The following is a 13,513-nucleotide window of genomic DNA, read 5'->3' on the forward strand; positions in this document are numbered from 1 at the left end:
ATCCAGGTCAGGTGAAAATGAGGAGACTTTCCAAATCTGAGCGCTGTCAGTTGTAAGACCACAGGGTCCCCATTGCACTTCAGCACCCACAGAAGGGCATTACCCCACCACGCATCGAAGCTGAAACAGAGAATCCCCTACTCAAAGGTGCTGAGCAGGAAAAGAGACAGGCATGGACGGGCCACCGTCGGAGATGAAGTACACCCAGAAATTTAACTCAGAAGCGCCTTTAATTTTTGACAGGGTCTATTTCCGTTCTCACTCCTGTCCTTGCTAAAAATTGGCATAAATGTAATGGAAAGCCATAGAAACTTCAGATGTCAGGAATTCCAGGAGCTGCTTTTTGCAAACCAGGCAGTCTCACCCCTCATTTCTGGGGTGGTGATCCAGCCCATGTAATAAACTGTGACCCAAAACTAAGCAAAACACGGAACTCCAGGTCTGTTTGGTGGAAATGGACAAATGAAAAGTGACCGATCATCACACGCCGTTGGGAGTAAATGTGTGTGCATGGCTACGTACATAAGTGCATATGCATAACGTCTCTAAACTCACGACAACAATTCCTTTTGGTGCAAACGATAATGTAATAGGTCTCACAGAGTTTTAAAAAATCAAATCATTATGATTGGTAAAAAATGAGCAAAATGCAGGTAAATAATAAGATTTTCTTGTGCTTTTACATTCAAAAAATCAACTTTTTACACATGAAAAAACAGAATTAGGCTTTCCTCAGCAAGGACCGTTATTCAAAGCACAGCTTATCTGGGGCCATAATTGCCATCTGCTACTATTACAACAAGAGGTAGAAAGATGTAGTCACTTTCTGCATTGAAAGTGCTTATTCTCCTTTCATTATTCTCAAAGGTGATGATAATTAGGCATTTTTCAGCCTGTCCCCTACCAGAACACAAAAAAACATTGCCTCAGTGTTGAAAGGGAAATCCAGCACAGGTTTCCAGCAGCACAGCTCTAGTGGGAGGAGGATGAGGCTGGTAGGTGGCTGTTGGGCTGTACATGAGGATAAATAAGCGTGAAGATACTGTGTCAGAACTGAAGTCACGCAGTAGACAACATCCAGGTGATTATGAGAGCAACATCTACACTCTTACAACATTTATATAACTGAAATATTGAGAGAAAAATAAATGGATTTCACAGTTGAAGCATCTGTTCTACTCATAAAACTGTCGCTCAGAGAGAAATGAAGTTACAGTACCAGTGCAGGCATCACAGGAATGCAAGAGGCAGGTTATTCACAGGCTTAAGTCAGCCAACAGCTATCTTAAAAATGTCAAATTAGGAGATACGTCTTACTACACAGCTGAAGATGTTATTTAATAAAATATTCATTAAACAGATTGATACATGCCCACACTGGGTCACAACATCAGGTTGTTAAGGCACGTCACTATAAATCTAGTATTGCACATTTCAGCTTGTTTCCAAGCCTGCATGACAGGGTGACTGCCACAACACAGCATGTCCTGAAGTCACGGTCTAGCTCTACACCTCCTCTCCCTACCAGGCACTGGATAGCCCCGTCAGGGTAGACTCTTCCGTCTTCAAAGTGTCTCCATGTGAGAAACGCATCACAAGATCTGGCATTCCCAGGCTTACCTGAGGTTTGCAAGTTCCCAAAGGATTTGTCTGTCATCCATCCATCCATCCATTCATGTTATATTACGCACCAATTACTTGTTCCAGCTATTAGTGAGGTGTCCTGCAAACCTCTTCTCAGCCCCTGAAGTGCACCTACCACCAGCAGACCCCACCCAGGATGCTGTGTTTCAGCTAGACCTCTTCTTGATGAATCTCAAGAGGCTTTTCGTTATTTTCACAGTTACCACAAGAACCACTTGATTTCTGTAATCATCTAGAGGACCAAAATGTGTATAATAAGTTTAGTTTGCCTAGCTGACATTCATAAAAATAGCAGTAGCATACCCACAAGCTTATCCAGGAACAACTCCTTTTTGGTCCGAACAGAGGTTCTTTGGAGTGCCGATCCTTTCTTTCATAAAATCTGCTGAACGAAAGGCACGCATTACATAGCTCTAATTTTCAGCCATATACCACGAACATTTTTATCTCATGAGGTAACAGCTTGCCTTTTAATTTAGCAACATTTTATATAGAACACACATTGCATGTTATTAATAAACATCATTAGTTTTAAGGTCTGTGCGTCACATCAATCACTGCCAAACCAGTTGAAAAAAAGGGTACTTGGCTACCTGGGCTGAAGGGCGACAAAGGTGGCTGGATGTCATCTAGCTACATCACTTATTTGGCTGCTACTGTCTGCAGCCTGAAGAAGGACTTTGGCCATTTATTAATGCATATATGTATCCTCAGAACCAAAGCCTTTGCTAACAGAAATTGGCACCACTCCACGGAAGTCAGCTGAACGTTCGTAACAAATGAACAGCTCCTCCACAGCAAGCAAAATTTTGCCTTCCTTTATGCATCATCCTACATGCCCATAGGATTTTGCCTACGTGATTAAAAGAGAATGACTCACAGGAGCGGCTGCAGCGTCTTCCAAGCCTGTCCCAGCCTCCTCTGTTATGCTCTACCTTCCAGCTGACCTTGTTAGCGAAGCAGGAAGTAACAAAAGAAAGCCTTGGCTGGTAAAAAAAGGTCATACTACTTCACAATACTGTCACACGTTCATCCTTGGAATCGACAGCACCTCCAACACACCAACTCGAGTTAAATGAATTTGGTGTCAGTGTCTTGCTCCTGGGACAGGAACAGTCAAACATTTAATCCCTAAAGGCAGTAGGTTGATAGAAGTTCTGGAATAAATCCACTAGGTAATACTATTTATATCCCATTCATTCACTGGAGTACTTCTGTAATATTTTTAAAAAGGAATCATCATATGAACTTAACACACAATACAGGATCTTGCTGCTTCATACATAATTTAGTTTTAGAACTGAGAGCTTTCATAAACTCACCTAAAAAGTAAGTTTTCTCTTCTCTTTCACCTTTAATTTAAAACCTCTTCAGGCTTGTAAGCCCACATGAGAGAAAAAATTAAAGTCAGGTCAGAAATCTCCAAAACAGCAGTTTATACATTCAAATGTGTAACAGTCTGGGGTGTTTTTGTTGGTTCAAAATGTTTTTCATCATGATCTGACACATCTTCAAGTTAAAAAATCAACTGAGGTACACAAAGGTGGCTACCCATGAGTTTAATCAGGGGGGTGGCAGTGAGCCTGTGTACTCCGCGTGAGAGAATCAGAGTCTGAACCCCCGGCAACAGATACATTGCAGCTCTCATTTACTTGGGACGTGCGCTGAAAATAATTACTCTTGATTGCTTAGTCTTGTAATTTTGGAATAAACTAGGGTGTACACCGAAATGTCAGAATCAAGTGGGCCCACCATCACCTTGTGGAACCTCCCTGCTGTCACCAGCGCCTGCCTAGCACCCAGCACGGCAGGCAGGTGTTGCGGCACAACTCCGAGCACCGAGGAGAAGGGTTTGAATGCCTGGGGGAAAAAAAAAAAAAGTACAAAGGCCTTTTCCAATAAGTGCCTTTTCTCCAGTTTGTGTTCCATTCTCCACCTAAATATAAATTGTGAGCAGCTGAGGCACGAGCTGACAGGTTTGATGCTGAAGTGTGCAGTTCCCATGGGATTCTTTTTCTCTTCAAAGCAGTACACATTCAAGCCAGGTGGTACCTGAAAATCCTACTGTACCTGTATGGACATTATAGCTAACGTAACAGGCTGAAGACAAACACAAAGTAAGATAGAAATTGGACAAGATTGTGAAAAATATTATACTGCACAAGAGCATGCCCAGCATGATTATATTCTAGTCAGAGCGATGTATCTGAATTAATTTCCAGTTCCTAGAAATGTGCTAGAGTCCCCACAGAGGTGTAAGAATTCAACAGGCTATAAGTACATTGGGATTTTTGTCTTCAGCCTTCAGGCTATCTGTGATGGCTTTATTCTCCATGCATGTATCAGCACAGTGGTCATTCTGCTCCAGCGATGCACTGCCGTGTACCGTTTCTGCTCCAGACCATGCCATACCGCAGAAGCGTTGTGTAGGAGCTGTAGGTGTATAATGTGAGGACAGCCAGGGCTGCTGGGAACGGATCCCCACTCTGACCCAGCCACAGTTCTGCGCCTCCATCTAGCACACATTCAGAGTTAAGGGAGAGAGTGCATTACGACAAGCAAGCCCATTCTGGTACAAGACTCTCAAGAGTACATGGCTCGTATGATCATACAATCCTAGGATAATTCAAGTTGGAAAGGACCTCAGGGGGTCTGTAGTCCACTCTACTGCTCAAAGCAGGGACAGCTTTGAGGTCAGACCATGTTGCTCAGGGGGTCTTGAAAACATCCAAGGATGGAGACTACACAACTTCTCTGGGCAACCTACCTGACTGTACTCACAGGGAAAAAGGTGTTCCTTACATTCAGCACAAACCTCCCTTGCTTCAGATTATGACCATTGTCTCTTATCCTCTCCCAACAAACCCGTTAGAGCCCAGCTCCACCCCCTTGATGACCCCTTCTAGGCCCTGCAGGCAGTGGTACTCCAAGATGCCCCAAAGCCATCCCTTCTCCAGACTGACCCAGGCAAGCTCCCCAGCTGCTCCTCACCAGGCAACTGCTCCAGCCCTGCTGCCCCCTCTGATGAGCCCCCTCCAGTTTGTCCATGTCTGTCCTGTGCTGGGAGGGCCAAACACAAACACAGTATCTAGATGTGGTCTAACATCTACTGCGTAGAGGGGGAAAATCCCTCCCCGCAGTCCATGGGCTGTGTTTCTGTTCACACAGCCCCAGAGGCTGTTGGCTGCCTTTGCTCCCAGGGCACAGCGCTGGCTCACGCACAGCTCGCTGCCCGGGGCTTCTGCCACAGAGCTGCTCCCCAGCCCGTCCATCCCCGGCTGGTGGTGTTGAGGAGGCTCTGCCCGCCGTGGTGCAGGACCTGACATTTCACTTTGATGACTTCCATGACGTTCCCGTCAGCCCATTCCTCCAGCCTGCCTAGGTCTCCCCGAATGGCAGCTCGGCCCTTGGATTGGCTGGTGCTCCCAGTTTGGCATCGCCTGCAAACCTGAGAAGAGTGCGCTCCATCACCTTCTCCAGGCTGAGAGACAGAGGAAAAGAAAGTGCTGGAGACTATCCCATATGTGGTCACCAAACTGCTAGGTGCCTTTGAAAAGTCACTGGATCCCCCCGTAGCTTGCTTTCTCCGTAAGCAAAATGTGGATGGCAGATCTAGAACGCTCTGGGCAGTATCCTAACAGCCTTGGAAGAAAATTCCTGTTCAGATCTTGGTATCACTAATTGTTATCGTCATTAGTGCTGCTTGTTTCCTGCGGTCATACATTTGTGCCCCAGCAGGGATTAACAGGACTCACAATAATTTACAGGCAATACTCTGATATGTCCTAGTAAAGATGCCTTACGCAGGTTTTACTTCCTCTGACTGCACAGGCTGGCGGTGCTCAGGCTCCTGCAAACCCTACACTCTTTTGTGCCAGAGTCCTCAAATGGAGGTGAATGCTCAGGCTGCAGTGGCCTCAGGGCAGAGGTTGACAGGTGCAGTAATGTGCCACCTCTCTGCTTCATTGCATCAATGAACAAATGCATATTCCTTAGCTCTCAACTCACGTTACAGTTCAATTATGCTCTGTCAGTCACTAGCAACATATACTGACGAGTGTCTTTCTGCATGCTCACAGTGTCTTCCTTTTCACCAATACCAAGACTTCATTAAACTCCCTCTTAGATATAGTCCCTGTTAAGTGTGTCAGAATGGTATTACAGTAGAAAATAAAACCAAGTCATTAGAATGGAGATTGATTGTAAACTTAGTTTTAAGCCCGGTTATACAGACGTATCTCACACGGACGGTGATGACAGTATGTTAATTGAAAGAGCTCTACAAGAAACATGTCCTGCAAGTTAACTAACTGTGTCACACATATTTTGCATGAAGACCACACTCAATGAAGACCTTGTTTAATAATTTCTGTAGGTATCATGATCAGTTTGTTGGGTATGCATTTAACAGGGTTCATAGCACATGCAACTCACCACTGAAATGGATACTGAATAGCAGATAAAATTTTCTTCATGTGTCCAGGTTTACCCCACTATGCAATACATATGGAAGAGGCTATTCATACAAAAGGTTTGGGTGTTTCTCCCCAGCCCTTGGCACACACATTCCACTGTTCCACGCAAACCCAAACATTCTCTCAGACAGGCTTTATATAAAGCACCACGATGCCCCAAAAGCATCAGAATCAAGCAGTAGGTTTCACTGTGCATAAGTTTTAGCACTCGTAACTTCTGTGGTTTTCTTTCCTGCTTTGCACTTGAAGACGTAAGTACAAAAGATGGAGTACATGAAAGATTTGTACTTTTGTAAGGAGGTGTTGGCTATTACTGTTTTTAGCCAAAATATCACAATTCAGCTGTCTTCTCTCTGAGATGCTCTTTTCTCATATATATTTCTTGGCCATAATAGGTTAATTACCTAATAGGCTTTTTCCCTAGTCTGTGCAGGCTTTGGCCCTTTAAGGTCAGTGGAAAAAACAAGACATAAAATCTATTTCTTATTAATGAATTTCTTCTAGCCCATAAAACCTGAACTCATTTTTTTCAAAGTAAATAGAGTGCTTGCATTTTATTTATAATCATGATTCATTTATAATTTCAGTGTACAATATCACTCGTGTTCGATCACAAAGTTCTCAAAAAGCATCTGCAACACTACCTGGTTTTAAGGTAAATGCATATTAAGCAATAATAGAGCCAGGTTTCAAGAATGAAGGAATAAAATCATCCATGTAAAGATTCTCAGCTCGTTCTAGAGATGCAGATTTCTAATTCGATCACACAGATTGTACACATCTGTGCACACATACACACACATACATGTGTGTATGCATGCATGTATATGTGTATATACACTTTCTGCAAAGCAAAATGACAATTCTTGTCCTGTGAGCTTTGCATTTTTCTCCACAGTAGCTGCGCTTTTTAGAATTTGAATACTTGGAGTGTCCCTTCCATCCTGATGTAACATTCATCCTTCTTTCTTTTCCCGTTCCTTTCTCTTGATCAGTCACAATCAATTTTCTTCCACATCTTTCTCTCAACCATAATCCACATTCATAGTTCGTTCTGCAAAGAAACTCCCAATGTCACCTTACTGATATCCTTTAGGTATGATTTAATTTGATGGTGACTCGTGAAAACACCAGTAAGAATCTTTAGTATTCCAAAGTGGTACATCAAAACATTCAAAACAAGGATGCAATTCTCAACAGTAGCCAATATTATGAGCCCCTCCAAGCTGGAGCTCAAATTTCCTCATTTGGGTAAAATCTGGAAAGCTATCGGAGTGCCTCTAACAAGAGCAGATGCTGCAGTGCAACGATACGAACCACACCAGCTATGCACGTTACAAGCAGGACGCTAAAATAAAAAAAAAGACTATTTTAAAGGATATTTACTTGAAAAACCTAGCTTAATGTAGAACAACAAATAAGCAGCTGTGCAGTGCTTTCCAATACACTCATCATTTTGTCGGCCCACTTCAGGAAAATCAATTCGTGCAGTTTGTCTACAAGCGGTGTTATGGACTGAACAGTCACCGTTCGGAGGGTTATCGCTTCGGAGGACAAGGAGAAAACGCTCACGCATCGAAGAAAAACCGGGGAAAAAGCTGTTGAGAAACGGCAGTGGAACATTTCCATACGCTTTAATACCCCAGTTCCAGCCCTGACGCGGTGCCACGCAGGAGGGAGGGAGGGAGGACGCCAGGTGAGCACCAAACGGTACGTACGTACCCGGCATGTGCACAGAGCCTGCTCCTAGGCCAGGGGCAAACGCTCCTGTTCTCTGTAACTCCACCACACCACCATCAGAGTTTGCATTGACACTACCAATGCAAGATAGTGATTCTCACAGAGAAAAAGATACAGCCTGCTCATGCTGCAGGTTTAATACACTTCTTATATTGACATTGTATTCCCTGCCCCAAAATTTGTCATTTAAAGGGCTCTGCCAGTTTACAGTGCTATAATCATGGCATGATTAGTCCTACAAGCTGTTTATAAACATACAAATCACACCAAGTGCTCATCACATTACCAACAATGGAAGGGTCACAGATTTTAAGGCCACGAGGAACAACTACGAAATCGACATCTCTGACCTCTTGCCTCAAACAGAGAGCAGAAAATCCCTCTCGCATTGAGCCCTCCACTACACGGGGCTGGAGCCGCGTAGGGCAGATCTACGTGTCCTGCCTGAGAGCAGCCTGAAGGTTACTCTGCTCTATGCTCACCTGGAGGGGAAAAAGCAAAGCACTCGTGTGACACAAGGACATCTCAAGTATGCAGCACTGGCCACCCTTGGACCTTGGCTAACCTTTCATCTCTGTGGAGACCCTCCTGTGCTGGAACAATCTTCAATGCCCATTTTAAGCCCGTTTTAGGGGAATGGTAAAAGATGCACAGAGGGCGTACCATGAAGACGCTGACCCTTATTAATTCATTTTATGGGGGAAGGAACTAGAAAATAAGCAAATCTGCGATGATCATTGTCCAGTTACTGTAACATGCCACTTCCAGAAAAGACTTCATAAGCCTTCAGGGAATTTGCCTGAACAGGGACTGAGGAAAGAACGACTTCTCCAAAACCATACTGCATGTTTAAGTCAGATGTGACAGGGTTCCTGGAACCGCACTATAGCATGCTGCCTTGCAGTAGGAATTAATCCATAAAATTCATTACACTTCTGCTGATGAAACAGTGGTAACTTCTTCACGGTCTTTTTCACACAAAAAAAGGCAAAGCTTTGAAATATCCTTTTACACGATGCTTGAATAGCCTATTAAACTGCTTTTGGACTGATAACACACTGTCAGCCTATGACATTACCAATTTTTGCAACGTGGTGAAGATTTCTCTTTACCACATAGGAACATGATAGATAACATGTTGCCTTTGCCTTTGCCTTGAACAAAGGTACTACTTGTGATATTACAGCCCATCTTAGGGCAAAAAAATACCTGGAGGTGATCCGTATCTACCTGATGCTATTGTACTCCATATCTCAGTCGCAGATGATATTTCAGATACCACCTTTGAAACACTAGAATACATTAAGAGAGAGCAAGCTGGTGAAAGGTTTGAAGGCACTCCACTGTATCCGATTTGCTCTTGTTGACTGTTTTAACAGTTCTGTCAACTTCAGGAACATCCTGCTGTTTCAAACTCACATGCAAATCTGTCAATTTTTCTGATTCTGTTCAAACCAGCCGCAAAATTCCACACTGACCTCAGCAGGGCCAGCATTTCATCCTCTTACATCAGGCACTGCAGCAATAGGAAAGGTGGGTTTCATATCTGTAGGGTTTTGCATCTGTTTACACACAATAATGAACACACATAGTAGCGGTCCAGAGCCAACAAATCCGTGACTTCAACTATAAATCAAATACGATATTGCTAATCATTGTTCCGCTTATTTTTCCGTTGTGCTAGGCTGGAAAATACTCATTAGTGTTTATACAAATGCATATATACATATTTATATATAAACACATACATGTTTACCTTATTTAGAATAAAAGCTGCTAGGAAAAAAGACACTTTCTATATCTAGTCTCCTAGAAACTAGATGCTTAAAATAATAATGAGCCAGCTGGAAACACTAATTGTCAGACAATAACCGAAAAGACTATTGCACGGTTGCTGCAAATATTAAGCCGATTAACGTTAGTTATGATGGGTGCTATAAAATACTTTTGGTCATATCAACACTTCGGGCATTTAATCACACGCACACATATCTGTCAATGTTTAACGTCAATCGAAAACCATTATAATTTGACAGTTCCATCCAGTTCTATAACTAACAGTTTGAAATACAGGTTTACTGTGAAATAATTAAACGGCAAAGCCTCGACAGTCATGTTGCCCGCTAGCTCCCGCCAGCGGGGAGAGGGGCTGAAGGTGTGCACTGCTGCTAATTCGGAAGGGAACATGTGACACAACCTGACATGTCAAAGTGTGAAGCGTTTTTTGCCACTTAGGTAAAAACAAGCGTACTGACTGGTGAGACTGCAAAAAAAAAAAAATTGAAGATGAGGACTTGGAGGTTCTTTTATATATGCATAATTAAATGCCTAATGAAAACAGAGCTATGGCCATTTTTAAACGCCTTTAAGAGCTTCCCCCTTCTCCTCCTCCCTTCTTCCCTCGCCGTTCGGAGCTGTTGAGTAACAGACATTTCGGAGTGCGCACGGGGGAAGTAAACAAATGCATTGCCACTGTAGTTGCAGGGCAAGGAAACATCGATGTCGCCGCTGCTGCAATCACATTAGCAGGGTGCGTTAACGGGAATGTCACGTCTGATCAACTAGTCGGGTCAAACGCCTTTCGAAATACAATCTGAGCAGAAGCACAACCTAAAATGGCCAGAGAATCGACTTCCCAACAGTTTCCTTCCAAATCCAGACCCCTGTTGCAAAGGCGAGCTTTCGGTCACCAACACTCACTGTCAAACCATCCCAAATCACACGACAGTGACACTTCACACTTGACTGCGTCCCCGTTTCCGCCCCCTTTAAACCCGAATTTGATTTTTCTCTCCTCTCCCGCTGCGCACCCGCACCCTGCGGCATCCGAAGACGTCCCCGGCAGGGATAACGCGCACAGCCAGAGTTCACTCCGATTCCTGCCAGCTTGTCTGTCAAGGGCAGAAACACTTACAGCCCGGGTGTTTGGGACCGTTTTTCTTCCGGGGGGTCTTTTTCGCTTCCAACACCCTGTGTTGCTGTCTCCCCGCTTCTGCACGCGTTGCCCCACGCAACCCAACGCCAAGAGCAGGAAGGGCCAAGGCCGGAGCCGTTCGGGCGGGAGAGCGGCTGGGCGGGATGCGGGCCGCGTCGTGCCCCAGCGCGCTCGGCACGTCCACGCTCACCAAGTGCGGACTTCTTTCATCAATATCTCCTGACACCGCCGGGCTCGAGCGTGTGTCTGACGGCAGCGCTCGCCCTTTGGCAGAGAGAGCAGCTCGGAGGGAGCTCGGGCACGGTCAGAGCGGGCAGGGGACCGCTGCCACCCACAGCTTCCCCTGCCCAGTTTCTCCACCGTCTCCCCCACCTCCTTCCACCAACCCGCCCCTGGGAAGGAGAAACTCACCCCCGCCTCGGCGTCCCCATCCCCTCCCCGCAGCCCGCCCGCGTGTGCCCGCCGGTCCCCGACGCCATCTCCCCCCCTCCCTTCCCCTCGCTCCCCCGGTTCGCCCCGGGGCCGGACGACGAAGCGCTGCCTTCCCCATCCCCCGGGCTCACCTTTTCGGTCTGCCCGGCGGCGCAGCCACCGCCTGCATACCAATGCGGGGCCGCAAAGCCAAGGCGGCGGCCGCCCGCCGCCCCTCCCGCCCCGCCACCGGCCCCGCCACCGGCCCCGGCGGCTCCCGCGGGCGCTGCCCTTTGCGCCCCGTCACCTCGACGCGGCGGCGGCGGGGGGGGGGGGGGGGGGGGGGGGTGGAAACGGGGACGGGCAGAGCCCGCCCGGGCCAGCGGGACGGGCCCCGCCGGTGCCCGGGGGAGCAGGTGCGCCTGAGACCGGGCTGCGCGCGGCGCCGGGCGCGCGTGCCGTGTGAGTGTGAGCGTGAGTGTGAGTGTGCGTGCGAGGGGAAAGGAGGGGAGAGGGAGGGATGGGGATGGGGGGGGGGGAGCCGGCAGCCCCCGCCGCAGCCGCGCATCGCACCCGCCGCGGAGCGCGGGGACTCACCGGGTCACCCTGGTCTCTGAAGGTCAGGCTCGGGTCGGTGTCTCGGCTGCAGCTGTCCTCCGGGCTCTTTCGGCTCGGCTCTCCCCTCTCTCTCTTTTTTTTTTTTCTTTCCTTCCTTTTTTTCCTCTCTTCTTTTCCCCTTCCCCTGCTCCGGCCGCGGTGGCGGCGGCTGCCGCCCGGCGGGGCTCCCGCCGCCGCCCCCGGCCCCGCGGGGTGAATCCCGGCTCCTACGCTCCGGCCCCGCCGCGCCGCTCAGATCCCGTGGTCGCAATCCACATCGCGGCAGATGTACCACAGGATCACGTAGAGGATCAGCAGGATGGCGAAGATGAACAGAGCCACCAGGATCGCCTTGGTCACCGGGGAGATGAGGGACTGCATGTCACCCGCGGGGCCGCCGCCGAGGACGCGCCGCTCGGCAACTACGCGGGGCCAGTGAGCGCGGACGGATCCCGCGGCCCCGCCGCCGCCGCCCCCGCCGCCGCCGCCGCCAGCGACCCGGCGGGCAACGGCGGCCGGCGCCGAGCCGGTGGCGGAGTGCCGGGGGCTGCCTCCCTCAGCGGCCCCGCTGCGGCGCTCCGCGGCGGGCGGGACGGGGCGGCGCGCACGGACGCCTCGGCGCCGCGGGGCGCCCGGCCATGGGCACCGCGGCCCCCGCCGCGGCTTCAAGCCCGCCCTGCGGCGGCGGGGGGGGGCCGGGCGCCGGCGAACTTAGGCGCGGGGGCGGCCCATGTGGGAGAGGTGCGACGCGCCCGGCTGCCCTGCAGGTCTCCGGCGAGAGCCATCCACGGGGGACGCGGAGTCGCGGGGGGGACGCGGCGGGCGCCGCCGCCCCCGGCCCCGGGGGGGGGGGAGCGTGCGGGGGCAGGGGAGCCGCCGGCAGCGCGGGCAGCCCGGCCCCGGCAGACTGGGACGGCGCCGGCCGGCGCGGCCCGCCCAGCCCCGCTTTTCCCTCCCTCTCTCCCTCCATCTCCCCGCCGCCGCCCCCCGCGCTCCCGCCCGCCGCCGCGGTGCTGCGACCGCAGCGCGGTGCGGGGTGTGAGGGGGGGGTCCGGGGTTTCCCTTCCCCGTCCGCCCCCTCCGCCCGCGCTTGGCGTCTCCGCCGCCCTCCCTGCGCGCTGCGGGCCGGCCGGGCCCGGGGCCGGCGGTGGAGAGGCGGCGGGGGCTGAGGCTCGGCCCCGCGAAGGCCGCCCCTCCGCACCCCCGGTGGAGTCGAACGGCGTTTGCTGTTCGGGCAGGTCGGCCCCGGTCACGACCCGCCACGCCCCCCCCCCCCCCCCCCGTGGCCCTGTGGCCTTTGGTGTCTACGCCAAAGGCGTCACAGGGCCGACGGCGCAAAAATGGGACAGGGAGATGGAGATCGGATGGAAGACCCTTGCTCGCACGCTCACGCCCTGTCACCAGGTCGGCGCAGCCCTCAGCTCCCCCCCGAGCTCCGTGGGGCCAGAGGTCCCCGCACAGCGTCACATCGCGCACACGCCAGACCTGGCACTCGCCACCTGAAGCCCTTCCGGACGCCAGGTGTCCAACGTGCTACGGCGGGCCACCACCGGGCTCCCGTGGAAGGAACCAGGTGCCCCAAGACCAGCCCTGTGCTGGGAGGCAACCAGGGATGCGGGTGGCCTTGCCTCAGGTCACCCGGGCAGGTGGCCAGCGAGAGCACGTGGGGCGGGACACGGGGCTCTTGCATGGCGTGGACAGCTGCTGGGGC

At 50.2% G+C, this 13,513-nt stretch overlaps 1 protein-coding gene across 2 annotated transcripts in view; it reads right to left on the reverse strand.

Annotated features, from left to right (window-relative positions):
- The window catches only part of ZBED1 (zinc finger BED-type containing 1), a 59,771-nt gene extending 47,497 nt beyond the window's left edge, over positions 1-12,274 (reverse strand). For both annotated transcript variants that reach the window (XR_012764704.1, XM_075427758.1), the window contains exon 1: positions 11,803-12,274. The gene's annotated coding sequence lies outside the window, so the exon portion shown is untranslated. The remainder of the gene's footprint in view (positions 1-11,802) is intronic.
- Between the last annotated feature and the right edge of the window lie 1,239 nt (positions 12,275-13,513).

This window comes from Opisthocomus hoazin, chromosome 1 (assembly GCF_030867145.1).
Source record: "Opisthocomus hoazin isolate bOpiHoa1 chromosome 1, bOpiHoa1.hap1, whole genome shotgun sequence".
Lineage (NCBI taxonomy): Eukaryota > Metazoa > Chordata > Aves > Opisthocomiformes > Opisthocomidae > Opisthocomus > Opisthocomus hoazin.